This window comes from Lithobates pipiens, unplaced genomic scaffold (genome assembly GCF_037356315.1).
Source record: "Lithobates pipiens isolate NorthernLeopardFrog02 unplaced genomic scaffold, aLitPip1_a1.2 Scaffold_16, whole genome shotgun sequence".
NCBI lineage: Eukaryota > Metazoa > Chordata > Amphibia > Anura > Ranidae > Lithobates > Lithobates pipiens.
Window position 1 is genome coordinate 393,913,972 of NW_027507748.1, and position 16,655 is coordinate 393,930,626.

At 42.5% G+C, this 16,655-nt stretch overlaps 1 protein-coding gene across 1 annotated transcript in view; it reads right to left on the minus strand.

The window, feature by feature from the left end:
- CASTOR2 (cytosolic arginine sensor for mTORC1 subunit 2) overlaps positions 1–16,655 on the minus strand; it is a 265,353-nt gene that overhangs the window by 221,871 nt on the left and 26,827 nt on the right. The gene's annotated exons all lie outside the window — the stretch shown is intronic.

Below are 16,655 nucleotides of genomic sequence, written 5' to 3' on the forward strand. Positions count from 1 at the left end.
CTCAGAGAAGAGCTCATTGTCAGAAAGTAGCCAGCCATACAATGTTTTGCATTTCATGTGAACTGGTCAGCAGCTAAGTGCTGTTTTCTTCCTAAGCTGAAGTAAAAGCCCACAGATGAAGTATATTTACTGTAAACAGGAGGATCCTTAGTTTGAAGGCCTCGTGCACAGGACAGCAAGAATCTGAGTAAAAAGCTGTCTGTTCTGTCTCTGAAGTGACACAGACATACACCTGCTTATATGTATAGGAGTGGAGTACATTCTGGGCCTGCATCTCCACCACTGACCACACTCTATTGAGGACATCTTCCCCTCAATGAGCCATTAATCCTGCGGCGGTGCAGGCAACAACCTCTGCCTTTAGCAATTTTGAATGACCAAGGGCTGTAGTTATCTCCCCCCTGCGCTGCCGCTACTGCCTTCATATTGTTGCGATTTAGATTTAGGGCTCATTTACGCTTGCTTCGGCTTCGCATATTAAAGTGAAGTTCCGCTTAAAAAAAAAAAAAAAAAAAAGAGAATGTCAGCAGCTACCAATACTGGCGCTGCTAACTTTTAATTATCAGACACTTACCTGTCCCAGGGTCCGGCATTGCGGGGGGAACGAAGCCCTCGCCCCCCCCCTCCTCTCTGTGGCACTGGCATTGTCACTATGGGCACCCAGCGTGGCTTCACAGCCGGGCACGCACTGCACATGCGAGAGCCGTGCCGTGACTTGCCAGGCAATCATCTAGGATCTGTGACTAAGGATGAGCTCCGGCATGTTCCTACAGCCCGCCAGAAAGTCTGCACTGTGCTGCGCTAATCACAGGTAGTGGGGCATTTCCCGATCTCTGCAGCCATGCATCAGGACAATGCCTCACTGCCTGTGATTAGCGCAGAGCAGTGCCGACTTTCTGGCGGGCTCTGCAAGTGGGCTATGCAAACACGCCAGAGCTCATCCTTACCTGTGACGTGACCCAGATGATTGCCAAGGGGGGGGGGGGAGGGAGGTGATCTCCCTTGAGGTGCCCCGGGAGGAAGCAGGAGCTGGAAACCTCTAAAAAAAAAAAGGAGTAAAAAGAGGGTATCCGTCGCCCCACCCCAAAAAAAAATGACATGCCAAATGTGGCATGTCAGGGGGTCACTTTCCCTTAAAGCGGAAGTTACATTTTTGGGTGGAACTCCGCTTTAACGGCTGGTTTACACTTGCTTCAAAATAAGTCTTCGGACAGGCATTGCTAAAGCTCTCTGAACGCTAGTCAAAGCTCCTGTCACTAAATAAAATGGTTAGCTTACAGTCCTGTTTACACCTTACTCTTGCTTCACTTTAATTAGGTTTTGCTTCAAAAATTATATGCCATGTCACTTTAGTTGTGCTTCAAAGCCTCCACAGAAGTCTATGGCAAAGCTCGCTTGAAGCCCCACTGAAGCCTCATCGAAGCCCCAAGGCTCATCAAAGTTCCATCAAAGCCTCATCAAAGCAAAAGCAAGGTGTAATCGGACTGCAAGCTAACCATTTTATTTAGTGACAGGAGCTCTGACTGGCAGTCACAGAGCTTTAACAAAGCCTATCCGAAGCCATGTTTTGAAGCAAGTGTAAACTAGCCCTTAGCCCTGGAAAATTGGACCATGAACACAAAATTTTTCTAGTTTGGGTTTAGACAGCTAAACACCACAAACCAAAACAAAGCTGTGTGAATGAGTCCACAAAGCACAATACTACTGTGTTCAGATCTGTAGATATTACAGGTCTGATCATAGGTTATTGTCAGCCATATGCATGAGCCCTTAAAGTGGAACTACATTTTCTGTCCTTTATAACTAGGACTGAGCCCAGGCGTATTCAGATACGAGTCCGAGCCCCCCTGATCTTAGCTATCCCATCGGGAAGCTGTCACAGCAAACAGCCAATCGAATGTAAAAAAGAGGCTTTCCCTGCCCCCCCCAGCTACATATATAAACTCCGCTTACATATGTGCGACTGTGATAAAGGGAGTGCCTTCGCTGCCTAGGATTGGCTGTCAGCTTTAACAACTTCTCAGCGGGATAACTGCTGGGTGGGTTCAGACTTGTGTCTGAACCTGCCTGAGCTCATTCCTCTTTACATTTATGGAGGCTGCCATCTTCATTGTGACTCCAGCCATTTGAATTACATTTCGGTTCTAACGATCAACTTCTGTCAAACAGGGATGGCCACACACTGATCAAAATGCAGCTGGTACTTGCTGAACAAACTGAATTGTTAATCTATCCGTGGCCAGCTTTACAATGGTGACTGCTATCCGAAAAACATGCACGAGTACAGATCTCTGGGCAACAAGGTAACATTATGACTGTAATGTTGCAGGTAAAATGAGAAAAATACATACACAGTATATAAACACATAATCCCACAAAATGCCAATTGAAAACACTGCACCGTTCCAAGCTCCTAAACAGACTCTCAGGAAGGTGCAGGTCAAAAGAGCTTGTCTAGCTCAATACATACATACCAGCAAAATCAAAGGAGCAAGACCCAACACCGTGGAAGTACCACTGGTAAGTTTATTGTGTGTAGCTGGTTGTAGACAGTCTTCACACTTAAGCCATAACCCTCTTTTTTTGCCCATCCTAGGGCTTAATCGCAGGGGCAAAACATGTCAGAAGGGAGTGGCATAAAAGGTGGGGACTGCATCTACAACCAGCTACAACATTCCTCCCACTAATATCAATGATGGAGGCACTATTCCTACCGCTGATACCAATGCTGATAACAATGGTGATTGTTCTTCCCACTAAAGCCAATACCTCCTGCTGCCCAGAGGTGTTATGTAATTATTTTACGTCCGCTGACCACCAAGTCTGAAGAATTTTATACTCCCACTGGCCACAGGCCGGCCCTCCTAAGGTCTGAAGGACAGTAAACTGGCCCTTTGCTTAGAAAGTTTGGAGACCCCTGCCCTAGGATAACAAAAAATGGTAATTGGCCCAGCACTGTCACATGAGGTTGAGAGAAATGCTCAACCCAAGTAACTCATAGCTTACACAGGGCTTCCTCTCCTTGCTTCCAGAGGCTTGGGTAAGAGGGAAAGTATGGATTTAGGCTGAGTACCAAGATGGCAGGGTTGCCTACACGATGCTATCTGTGACATACACACTCACATAATAAAAAGGATCCAGACTGCTCTTCTCCCTGCCATGGACATCTAGCTAGGTGTTTGTTGCTGGACCTGCAAAACTTGTTTTCACTGGAATAAAAACGCTGCTAAACTCTCGTAGGAGAAAAAAAAAAAAACATCTACAGCACCTGGACAACATGGAGGAAATCAAATATCCCCCTGTAAGGTGGAGAAACTCCCTTTAAAAAAAAAAAAAAAAAAAAAAATGAACAAACTAAATCACCCACAGTAGTGCCCTCTGCCCCCCTTCATATCATCCCTCCCACAGTAGTGTCCTCTCCCCCATACGGTAGCGTCTTCCTTCTCTGCATACCGGTGTCATGCCCCCCTTCACATAACAAGAAAACTGTAGTGTCTTTTTCTCCCCCTTCAAACCACCCCGCAACTGTAGTTTCCTCTGACTGCCACCCCACCACACCACCACACACACGCACTGTAGGTAGCAGTCCCCTACCTTTACACTGGTGTGCACTGTGCAGCAAAGTGGAGAGCTAGAGGTGTCATAGTATTGGATGGAGAGCAGGAGTGGAAGCTGACAGAATTACCTTTTCCCATGAACAAGCTGGTAATTGGTTGCCATGAAGCTGAGTGGTCCTAGCAACCAATCACTTGATGATTAATGTGAACAGTTAGCCCTGACAGCTCCTGCCCTCCATTCAGTACTGTGATATGTCCAGCTCTCCACTCTGCAGTGAGCAGGGTGGGGGCGGAGAGAATCCGACATGCAGGGCCGTGTTCCCGATCTACCTGACAGCTGCCCACAGATTGCATTTGTTAGTACTATGTCTGGTCAGTCTTTGGGACAGAAAGAGACCCCAAAAGGGTTGAAAATATTAATCTAGTTCTGGCTTTCACCATTCACTTGCAGCGTGCCAAAATAAAATGGACCGCTGACCGGGGGTCATACCATTCTAATACCATTATGTGGCAAATATGGCTGTTACAATTATTTTTGTGTGGAGCCACTGCCTAATATTTTTCTGCTTGCATCTAGATAAAAAAGAAAAAGAAAAAAAAAGAAAAAGAAAGAAGAGATGAAAGATGATAAATTAAAAAAAATAAAAAAACCCACAGATGCGTGAATCCTCCTATGTTGTATATAACACCCAATCTTTGAAGGTCATTGCATTAAAACAGCATGCCCTCCAGGCAACCATAAAAACACGGTATGAAGAAGTGTTAAAAGCCATTTGTGTGAGACCAGCCACATTAAAACCAATTTTGCAACTATGAACATTCATAGGGAGGGAGAAACTATTAGATGGGCAGATCCAAAATCCAGCACAGCAAGACTATCGTATGCATTACCTAAAAACAAGATAAAAATTACCTAAAAACAATACAAATTTTCTGTACAGCACAGAATCATTAATTGTGTCTGATTAAAACACTAGGTAGTTATATATAATTTTACAGTACAAAATTTAAAAGGCCAAAGAAAAGTTTTACAAGACGGGTATAATAATCTGTATTTTGACAAAGTTAATGCAATGGTACTTACATTTTTATCACCTCTTTACACTGTACTTTATAATCACATCCATTCACACTTTTATAAATTGGGAAAAACAAGACTTTTTTTTCTTTTTAAAGTAAAAAATAAATAGAGCCAAAAAGACACCATTTAGTACCAACTAATAGTAATCATTCTTTTTTTAAAGTAATATATTTTATGGAACATAAATGAAAAAATGTAAAATCTCAGAGTGGACCACTGCCAAATCAATTTGACTTATTGGAACACTATTGATTAGGTGAATTATTAGGAGTAAAAACACTGCACTCCTAGAAGTATTAGGGACAGAGGTTAGCTAGGTGTCTTATTTAAAACCATTATCCACCATTTGCAAATAACTACTCTTATAAAAAGTTACCATTTTACGGTCATTTTACAGCCACCTTTTTCGGATCATCATAGCATAGCGTTTTTAAAAGTCCAGTTCCATAAAACAAAGAAGAACATGGAGATCTGCTAAGTCACACATTTTTATTTTTCGTAGTTTATAGTGGTTAGTGAAGCGATCTTTGTTGTTAACTAATATGTACTTGACATGATGATATACAATGGTTGGACAAAAGTAGAAACCTTGTGCCAAGATGAATAATAGTTTTTCCCCTGAGACAGTAAACAGATGCGGAGACAAGCATAGGACTTTGGCACGTGGAATTCCATTTTTTCCTATGTTTATGCGCAGCAAAGCATTTATAAATTCTAAATATAGTGTATGATTTTTTAATTACAAATATTTAGTCTGCAAATTACTCACTAAAAAGCTGTCAGATAACATGTATTGGCCATGGAAGAACTGGTAAGGTTACATACAAAATGTCATGCTTTTGTTTCATGTTGTTGCACTGTAATGTTCCACTTGTAAAGAGGCTTTACATTTTAATCAAAAAATTTAGAGACAGACCCCGTCTGTGAAGATCCTGGCAACATATTTTATTTGGGGGTATACCAAATCTCACAAAAATATATGTTCCTGCACTGTGCAGAATTTGGAATACTTAGACTTGACACTGGGGCGGTTTTCAGGTGCTTTAGCACTAGAAGTAGCCTCTGCCAAGCACCTGAAAACTGCCTCCCATCCATTCCAGTATGTCTTTTCACATTGGAGCGGTGCGCTTGCGAGGAGTTGCGAAAAGTTCCGCAAGCAGCATCTTGGGGGGGATAGTTCTGTATTTAGCACTCCCAAAACAACCTGCCCATTGGAATGAATGGGCAGAGCTTTCAAGATACCTAAAAAGCATTTTGAAAGCGTGCAGCAAAACTGCAATTTCTAACCCTTTTTTAGGGTTAAAAAGCGCCCCGCTATCAAACGAAAAGTGGTGCAAAAGCGCAGCTTAAAAGGTGATAAAGCACCGTTAGAATGAGCAGCACTTTAGCGCTAACAGCCAGCACTTTCAGCCTTAGTATTCCCAGGAGGATTGTATAATAACCCTGGCCTAGGCAATGCAGGAGGATTGATCGCAATGTCACCCTGGCCCAGGCACTTGGGTTCACCCTTGCCTAATCAGATGGGCCTGGGTGTAATAATTGAAAAAGCAAACTAGAACTCACGCTAAAAGGAATAATTGAATAAAAAGAATAAGAGCGCAGCAGCTGTTGCAAAGGTCCTAAAACCCTATAAAAGTAGAATATTTAAAATTGACAGCGCTAGCGGAATAAAGTGCTAACATAAAAACCCAGTGAAAAAATAAATCATATAATGCTAAACCACAAAAAAAAGAAAAAATACATTCATATAGTTCTGTGTCTTCCGTAATGATTCAGCATCAAATAAATAAAATATTGAACTAAAATAATAAAGTTCATCTATCTTTATCCTCGAACTTCAGTGTCAATGGAGAGGCTTCAATGCAATTTGGGTTGGAAGGTCTCCCCCTAAAGAGTGGGACCTTCCAACCCAATTTGCATTGAAGCCTATCCATTGACACTGAAATTTGGGCATAAAACACTCAATAGATGAACTTTATTATTTTAGTTCAATATTTTATTTATTGATGCTGGAACTTGGAACGGTGCAGTGTTTTCAATTGCAGCATACCAATGCACATCAAACGTGTGCATTGGTATGCTGAAATTACATTTATTGAGATATTCACCCCAAAAAAACTGTGTTGTACAGTGGGAAAAATAATAAATTTGATCCCCTGCAGATTTTGTAAATTTGCCCACTTATAAATAAATGAAGGGTCTATAATTTTTATTATAGGTGTATTTTAAATGATAGAGACAGAAAATCAACCAAAATTCAGAAGAAAAAAAAAGAACACATGGAGTTACAGTCCAGTGAGTAAAATAAGTATTTGATACCCTACCAATCAATAATAATTATGGTTCCCACAGACTGGCTACAGTAGGTGTTCATGTGGTACACAGATTAGTCCTGTCAATGTAAGAAGGAGCATCTAATGACAACTTGTCATGTGTAAAAGACACCTGTCCACAGAATCTCTTTCTTCCACTCAAACCTCATCATGGGCAAGACCAAAGGATGTCAGGGACCAGACTAGACCTGCACAAGGCTGGAATGGGCTACAAGACCATTAGCAAGAAGCTTGGTGAGAAGCGGACAACTGTTGGAGAGATTATTCGCAAATGGAAGAAAAACCATCAATCACCCTTGGTCTGGAGCTTCATGCAAGATTTTGCCTCATGAGGTAAGGATGAGATCATGAGAAAGGGAGGGATTAGCCCAGAACTACACGGAAGGAACTTGTGAATGATCTTAAGGCAGTTGGGACCACAGACACTAAAAAAAGCGTTGGTAACACAATACGCTGCCATGGATTGAAATCCTGCAGGACCCGCAAGGTCCCCCCCCCCTCAAAAATGCACGTGTATAGGCTATACACTATATAAAAAAGCTAACCAAACCGGAGCCAAAATGGTACTAATATAGTGTAGTATTAATAAAAGGTAGATGTACATAAAAAATCCAAAGTGCTTACATAAAAACATTGCCGCAATAACGTCAGTGTATAGGGCCCTCTTGGCGTGTTTCATGCTCCAACGTGTTGTCAAGGGATCTGCCTATCCATGATGTGGGATTTATCTGAGGCTATATATATATATTTGAATATGTGTGGATAACACAAGGCTCATCTTTATTCGCCTTCTGGGGAGTGCATTGTTTTGGTGGAGGGACATCACTGTGGAGAACCATCTAACCACATTTCGGATGGAACATCTTTGTCTACATTACTGATGCTATAATTAACATTTATGATGACATCTCACAGTCACCATAGCAGGAGACTATTTTGAAGAACTTAGCAGACATTTAAGATTTATTGTCACCATTCACTTTTTGAACTTTATCACGTTTTTATTCAATCACGAATTGAGGAATTTTGTTTCCCACATTAGACTTTATGATATTTTGAGCATCAGTTTTTATCATATTTAGTTACAGCGCTGCACTCATTTATTTTATTCTTGTGTAGGTTGTATATTCACCTTTTTTGTACCAGCAGCTATATTGTGTTTTCACCTAGCGCTCACTTTAAGAAATTTCTATGGATCAGAAAAGTGGCAGCTCACCAGTAGCTTACATTTGCCTTCTCTTTCCTTCCCAACGCTCCATTCAGCTTGGTACATGAATGTACATGAAGGTAAGGTGGCGCACGTAACACACTATTCTTCTCATGTGGTAGTGTTGGCCTCTAGCTGTTCACATAGTAGGAAGAAAGTCCTCAGCTCCATGTCATGATCTTAAGTTTACACAGGGCTTGTTTTCTCTGTTCCCAGCAAATGAATAGAGTGGTGGGGGAGAGATGGGGTAAGACAAGCATGAGCGGTGAGGATTGCCGTTCAATGTCAAAACACAGGTACACTTTAAACCCTTTGGTGATATGGATGTTTGAAATAAAGTAAGATGGTTGTAGATGGAACCTTCAGAAATGACACCTTAATGAATGTCTAGAGCAGAATAATCTCTAAACAGCACTCTTCCTTCATGGTATACGAGTTAAAATATTTTATATGATCTAACCCCTAATTACCTTTAAACAAATGAGAACATTTTGCAATTTTTCAGGTGCTAGTTTACATGTTGCTGGATAGTTTTATGGTTATCAGAATGGTACAACAAATAAAGTGTGTGCAAACACTTCCTTATATTACCTAATGCTCTGTAGTTCTCTGTATACACAGCATGCAAAGCAAAACCATTTCCATCTTCCCTTGCTTGGTAACCAGCGCTTAAACCAACTTCATAATGTGCTGACCTTATCAGCACAAGGCTTTAACTCCACACTGCCTGGGATCAACCAGAATCTTTTATTTCAACAGTAATATCCAACCACTGCATCAGGTCAACCACGCCATATTCTACAATTTTTGCAGGTAAAAGGTAAAAAACGTTATTAAAACACATTACTTTCATCATGCTTTTCACTATTAATATGCTAGACCACAGTTTCTCAACCAGGGTTCCCTAGGGTTCCTCCAGAGGTGTCTAGGGGTTCCTTATGCAAACAGCAAATTCTGCTCCTCAGATAAGTTCTCACTAACACCACTGATCTTTTTAGTTATCTGTATAAGGGCAATTCATTCTAATGACTGCAAGGGTAACAAGCATTCTTCCCACTGACCATCATGAGTTGTAGATATAGTCATTTTTAGAAGGGGTTCCCTGAGACCAGAATGTTATTTAAACTGTTTCTCTGTGTTGAAAAGGTTAAGAATGTCTAACACAGCCCAACATACACTATATGGCTTTTGCATGAACTTTCCATGCATATGCCCACTACTTAGCTGGTTTGCTAGCATCAGTTTCCCTTTCAGGGCCTGTTTATATGTTTGTGCCTAAAACACTTTTGCTATTTTTTGTGAGTTTAATAACACTTGCCGGTACATTTTTTATTCCACTATCCATTCTTTGTGTGTATTTTTTGATTTTAAGAATTGTATACTGCAGGAAAAACATACGTGAAATCTGTGGTGCAAAATGAAAAGCATATATTTCACCAGATCCTTCGATCCCCTGGAAAACAGCCACAGTCCAGCGGTGGACTGTTCCTGGTACAGGAGTAGTGTGGGGTACACTACGTAAGACCGCTGGAGAACAGGCCTCTTTATACTATGAAATTTGAGTGGCAGCAACTATGGAGGTCAGAACAGGTTTGTTTTATAACTCATTAACTGTTTGTTGAGAAATTGCCATATGTACATTAGTGAAGGTTTACTTCCGCTTTAAGAACTTGTACTCTGGAACCACACTTCTAACCCCCACTATAGGCCACACATTTTACATGAACTTTAGAGCCCTTAAAGTGGTATTAAAGGAAAGTTTTTTTTTTTTTGTTTTTTTGTTTTTTTTTAAATAAACATGTCATACTTACCTGCTCTGTGCTGCGTTTTTTTTTTTTTTTTTGCAGCACTGATACTCCTCTTCACAGGTCCCCCACCGGCGCTCCAGGACCCTTCCTCCTGTCAAGTGTCCCCCAGAGCAAGCAGCTTGCAAAAGAGGCACCCAAGCAGGCACGCTCCTCTTGAGCTGCTGTTCTGCATGTCCATTCAGTCATGGAGCCGCAGCTCGGCCACGCCCCCCTCTTTCTTTATTGGCCGTCTGGCTCCGATTGACAACAGTGGTAGCCAATGGCTCCCACTATTGTCTCCAATGAGGAGGGAGAGTCTCTGGAGTCTAAATTGGGGTGGATTTGATTTAAATCATAATTTTTAAAAGAGCAACTGTCATCTTTGTCCCACAGCGGCTCCTCCTCTGTTAACTCACTCACAGTCCCATTCACTTTAATGAGACGGCTGGTGGATGCCTGCTAATAGGCGCTGCCGTGATGGATCTGAAATGATAGGTGGTTTTGTAAATGTAAGACTTATTCTTGCTGCTAGTTGGAATCTTAAATATTTGCAAACAAAATTAAGGTTTCCTATTTAGAATAATAAGCGGTCATCTTAGTAAAACCACAATATCAGAACCGATTAAATCATACAATTTGTATTGTGCATAGATTTGCAAAACAATGGGATAAAGGAATATTCCTGAATTTAGTTTTATCTCATGGTTACTGTGAAATTGTGTGAATGCATCAGTGCAGTGCATATTATCTCAGCTGGCAGAGCTTGGATTCATTGAATGAGTTTATCAAAAAAATTTAAAAATATTGCAGAATATACAGCCTCATGCTACATAACTAAGCTCCATTTCATGCTGAATAAACTAAATTATTAATGTATCTTAAAAAGAAAACTAATTTAGGTCTTTACTCCAAAAGCATTTTTATTTTTAAAATAAATGTGATAAAAAAAATAAAATAAAAAAATAAGCTTCATGGACATCCTATTCAGAGGAAGATGTCTTATCATCAATTTCCTCTAAATAACCTATTTACAAGTATTCAAAAATAACATAATAATATACAAGCTGTTAATACACCCAGCAGGATATTATAGAGATGCTCTGGTTTCTCCAAGTGTAAATGAGGAACAGATTATTATTAGTAGACAGTATGACTCATGGTTTCCATATATGCATGTACACATTTTATGTTTCCTATTTGCAGACATTATTTTATTAAGCCAAAAGCAATCATGAATAGCAGTGTTATAAGATGAATTTATTACCATGTTGGCATTCAATATGTTCTTAAAGTGAACCTTTTTGTTGACGAAAGCTTCTAAACCTGTCACTTGGATTAACCCTTTCATGACTAAGCCTATTTTTGGAATTTGGTTTTTACAAGTTAAAAATCCATATTTTTTGCTAGAAAATTACTTGGAACCCCCAAACATTATATTATATTATATTATCTATATCTATATCTATATCTATATCTATATTTAGCAGAGACTCTAGAGAATAAAACGGCGATTGTTGCAATATTTTATGTCACACGGTATTTGCGCAGTGGTGTTTTAAATGCAACTTTTCGGAAAAGGGATACTTTCGTGAATTTAAAAAAAAACAAAAAAAAACAGTAAAATTAGCCCAATTCTTTTGCATAATGTGAAAGATAATGTTACGCTCAGTAAATAGATACCAAACATGTCACACTTAATAATTGCACGCACTCGTGGAATGACGACAAAATTACGGTACCTAAAAATCACAATAGGCGACACTTAAATTTTTTTTACGGTTACCAGGTTAGTGTTACAGAGGAGGTCTAGTGCTAGAATTATTGCTCTCGCTCCGACGATCGTGGCGATACCTCATATGTGTGATTTGAACACCGTTTACATATGCGGATGCGACTTCCGTATGCGTTTTCTTTGCTTCGCGAGCTCGCGGGGACGGCGGGCGCTTTAAAAAATTTTTTTTTAAATAAATTGTTTTTAAAAAAATAAATAAAAATTTTGATCACTTTTATTGCTGTCACAAGGAATGTAAACATCCCTTGTGACAGTAATAGGTGGTGACAGGTACTCTTTATGGAGGGATTGGGGGTCTAAAAGACCCCCAATCCCTCCCTTACACTTCAAAGTATTCAGATCGCCGAAAACGGCGATTCTGAATAGGGTATATTTTTTTTAAACCAGCGCCATTGGCAGCCGAGTAAACGGGAAGTGATGTCATGTCCGTGTTTACTATTAGGAGACTGGAATGACGCAGATTACGGCGTCATTCAAGTTCCTCCCCAGCAGCCGGAGGCATCACATCGTGAATTCGGTGCTCCCAATCGAGCGGGAGCACCGGTAACAGCGGCGGGAGGTGGCGGGAGGGGGGGGACGTCCCTTCCCGCTCCTCCGGCATAACAGCCGAGCGGCTTTTAGCCGCTTCGGTTGTTATGGCTGGATAGCCAATCGTCCATGTAAAAAACGGTACCGTCATCATCCTGGTATACCCCCCAGAAGCAGAGTACGCACATCTGCGTACGCTCAGCGGGAAGGGGTTAAATACCACGTACCCCCGCTCTGATTGAGCATTCTACTACAGAGTTGTGGATGTTCTGATTCCCTGACACTATTCTGCAAATCAAAACCTTTTCTAGATATAAAAAAAAAATAAAAAAATATATGACTAGACTACAGAGGTTGCCCTAAAGTCTTTCTTAAAATCTGGGGTATGTAGCACGGAGAATCTTCTAGATAATGTCCATGAGAAACAGCTCCTACTTGATCCTAAATAGAAGTTCTTATGTGTTTCGGTCTGATGTACTCAGGTTCCACGCCATCAGAAGACACTGATCAACACTGCCAGCCATAGCCTGCAGCTCTGGTCGAAATAAATTTTTCCAACAGTCTGCCCATATATGGATTGAAATTTGGACAGTGTCTGCTGAATTGGATGAATTTAGATCCAAGTATGGCCGGCTTAAAAAGGGGTTGTAAACCCTCGTGTTTTTTACCTTAATGCATCCTATGAAAAAACTTCTTCCAGTGACCGCCCCCCTCGCACCCCCCGTTCACTCACCTGAGCCCTTGGAATTTCCCAGGACAGGGAGGCGCTCTTCCTCTGCCCGGGGTTCTTGGCTCTTGATTGGAAAGATTGATAGCAGCACAGCCATCGGTTCCTGCTGCTGTCAATCAAAGGCAATGAAGCAGTGCCAGGGGGCGGGGCTGAGTCCAGCATTCTGTGTCTATATATGCAAATGCTGGACTTGGGAATGCGCCCGCAAGGTAACCCCCCGGGAGGGCACTTCTCCTAGGGGGTTATACGATGCAGGGAGGAGCTACCAGCGCGGCCGGGGGACACCAGAAGAGGATGGTCAGGGTCACTTGGTGCAAAACTTACTGCACAGTGGATAGAAGTATGACATGTTTTTTTGTTTTGTTTAGTTTTTTTTATAAATAACAAACACTAAGCGCCCATTCACACAGGGGCAACTCCTGATCCGACTTCAGGTCGCCCCAAGTCGCCTCAGGTCGCCTCAGGTCGGACAACATTTAAAAAGCAATGTAAGTGAATGAGAGCCGTCTTAATGCACACTACTGAAGTCGCTCCGACTTCAGAAAAGGTTCCTGTACTACTTCTATCCGACTTGTAGGCGACCGGTACCCATTGATTTCAATGGAGATCGCCTCCAAGTCGGATCTCCGTCTATACGGAGGCGACTTTGACAGAATTATTAGCTCTGAAGGGGGAACTCCACGGCAAATTTCTGAAAAAAATTTGGCGTGGGTTCCCCCTCCGAGAGCATACCAGGCCCTTAGGTCTGGTATGGATTCCAAGGGGAACCCCCTACGCCGAAAAAACGGCGTGGGGGTCCCCCCCAGATCCACACCAGACCCTTATCCGAGCACGCTACTCGGCCGGCCAGGAAAGGGGGTGGGGACGAGCGAGCGGCCCCCCCTCCTGAGCCGTACCAGGCCGCGTGCCCTCAACATGGGGGGGTGCCTTGGGGGAGGGGGGCGTGCGGCCCCCCCACCCCAAAGCACCTTGTCCCCATGTCGATGAGGACAAGGGCCTCTTCCCGACAACCCTGGCCGTTGGTTGTCGGGGTCTGCGGGCGGGGGGCTTATCGGAATCCGGGAGTGTCAACATCTCCTGAAGAAGAAGAAGAACGGAAGGCGGCGGCGGCGACAGAAGACCGGGCCACCGCCTGCAAAAGAGCTATAAGAAGGCGCGGTGGCCCGGCAGAAGAACCGAAGAGGGGGACAAGACCCCCGAAGTCGGGAGAAGAGGCCGGCGGCGGGGAGGAAGAAAGCCGGACTCCTCCGCTAGTAAAAGAGCTACAAGAAGATAGCGGAGGAGTCCGGCGAGAAGACCCCCGAAGACGGAAGACCCCCGGAGCTGTGCAATAAAATATTTTTTCCCTGTGTTGTGTTTTTTTTTTGTACTTTTTTTCCACAGGTGAATGGGTAGGGGTACATTGTACCCCCATACTCATTCACATAGGGTGGGGGGCCGGTATCCGGGGGCCCCCTTATTAAAGGGGGCTCCCGGATTCCGATAAGCCCCCCGCCCGCAGACCCCGACAACCAACGGCCAGGGTTGTCGGGAAGAGGCCCTTGTCCTCATCGACATGGGGACAAGGTGCTTTGGGGTGGGGGGGCCGCACGCCCCCCTCCCCCAAGGCACCCCCCCCATGTTGAGGGCACGCGGCCTGGTAGGGCTCAGGAGGGGGGGGGCCGCCCGCTCGTCCCCACCCCCTTTCCTGGCCGGCCGGGTAGCGTGCTCGGATAAGGGTCTGGTGTGGATCTGGGAGGGACCCCCACGCCGTTTTTTCGGCGTAGGGGGTTCCCCTTGGAATCCATACCAGACCTAAGGGCCTGGTATGCTCTTGGAGGGGGAACCCACGCCAAATTTTTTTCAGAAATTTGCCGTGGAGTTCCCCCTTGAGCTCATTCTCTGCTTGGCCTCGGCAAAAGTCGCCTGGCCTGGGGCGACTTGTAAGTCGTCCCAAGTCTCGCTTGAAGTCATCACAAGTCGTTTTGAAGTCGTCCCAAGTCGCGCTGTGATCTTAACTCAAGTCGTGTCCAAGTTGCCTGACTCAAGTCGCCTACAAGTCGTGTTGCCCCTGTGTGAATGGGCTCTTACAATCACTTTAAGGATACCAGCTTTTGCTTTTTTTATGGTTTCTCAATTGATCCTGCAAACAGTGTGATTAGGTCTCATTTCATTCGTCTTCAGCAATTTGATAACTTGCCGACTGTACATGCAATACCTTCCTTCTATGTATGCTATATTGCAGAGACCTTGTCTTATGTATTCCTTTGTCTGAATATGCATAACATACTGTATATACATGTGTTTGTTAGCATTGATGTTGTTAGGTTATGCCCATTTTAATACTAATAAAATTATTTTGGATACAAAAACGCTGATGCTTAGACTCCTCCTCTACACTGGCCAACTTTTTGGATTTGCACCCTGGAGTTTTAGGGTTCCTGAGGCACTCTTCAACTGAAGAGAACTGAACATGCTGGGTCTAGTAGTGCTTGCCATTATATCTCAGCAACAGGCGAATAGCTTTATCCCAAGTACTGGTACATATTAAGATGGCCTTCGACTAGCAAGCTTTTTGTTAGCAATGAAATAAAATTTAGGCTTGGCTAGCTATAACTGGGTAGTTGCTGGGTTTTACAAATGTGACAAAATAAGCACTGTGACAATATTGGTGAATTGACAACAAAACTGACAAAACTAGATTAAAATTATTAGATGTGGCAAAAGATTTCTAAGGTAGAACTCAAAAAATGTAATGTGTGTACGAAACTATTTATAGTTTATGTATGTTTTTTTATTTTTTGCTTGCAGAACCTAGCAGAGAACAATGCTCCATAAAGTCTGAGGCCTGTAGCAGGAACTGAAGCCTAACTGAAAATAACCGGCTTCACAAACAGTCATTACACTTTGATCCAGAACTAAAAAACTCCCTCCATCCAATTCCTTCGAGTAGAGGAAGATGTTTCCAGCTGCTGTGAAGGGAAACATTAACTGCAGGCATTGATGCAACTCACAAGCAGAACAAAAAGCCAGGAAGTGTACAGCACCTGATATTACGCGACTTTACTGGGCCTTGTTATCCTGGCTTACAGGATTATGGTCGGCAAACTATACAATTGAAAGTGGTTCTAAAGGCAGGACATTTTTAACCTTAAAGCATTGCATGCATTAAAGTGTTAATAAACCCAGTAATATAAAAATAGTTCACCTGCACCCCACAGTGCACACAGCTTATAAATCTTTTTACATTGACCTCCCTGGTGGTATGATTATTTCAGATTTTTCAGATTTGGAAATTTGGCATTTTAGATTGTAGGCCTGCAATTCTTAGAAATAACTTACTTCAATCTGTCCAAACCAGAGTCGAGTAGTCATCCTGGCCGGGTATGATAAAGTATGAACAATGAAATAATAAATTATAATATAATAAATAATTATAACAATAAAAATGATTCAATAATGTAATCAAAAAACACTGAAATTTGCTCAGTTGCAGAATTGTCACTATTGTTACTTTCAGTGTTCTCCCCACAAATCACTATCACTCAATTCTAATTATCGCTGTTTTCTAGCTGGTCTGAAACCACTTTTGATATAAAGGGACAGTTTTGGTTGCTATGGACAATCTCCAGTTTCCAGGCAGAAAGAACAGTTTTTATAA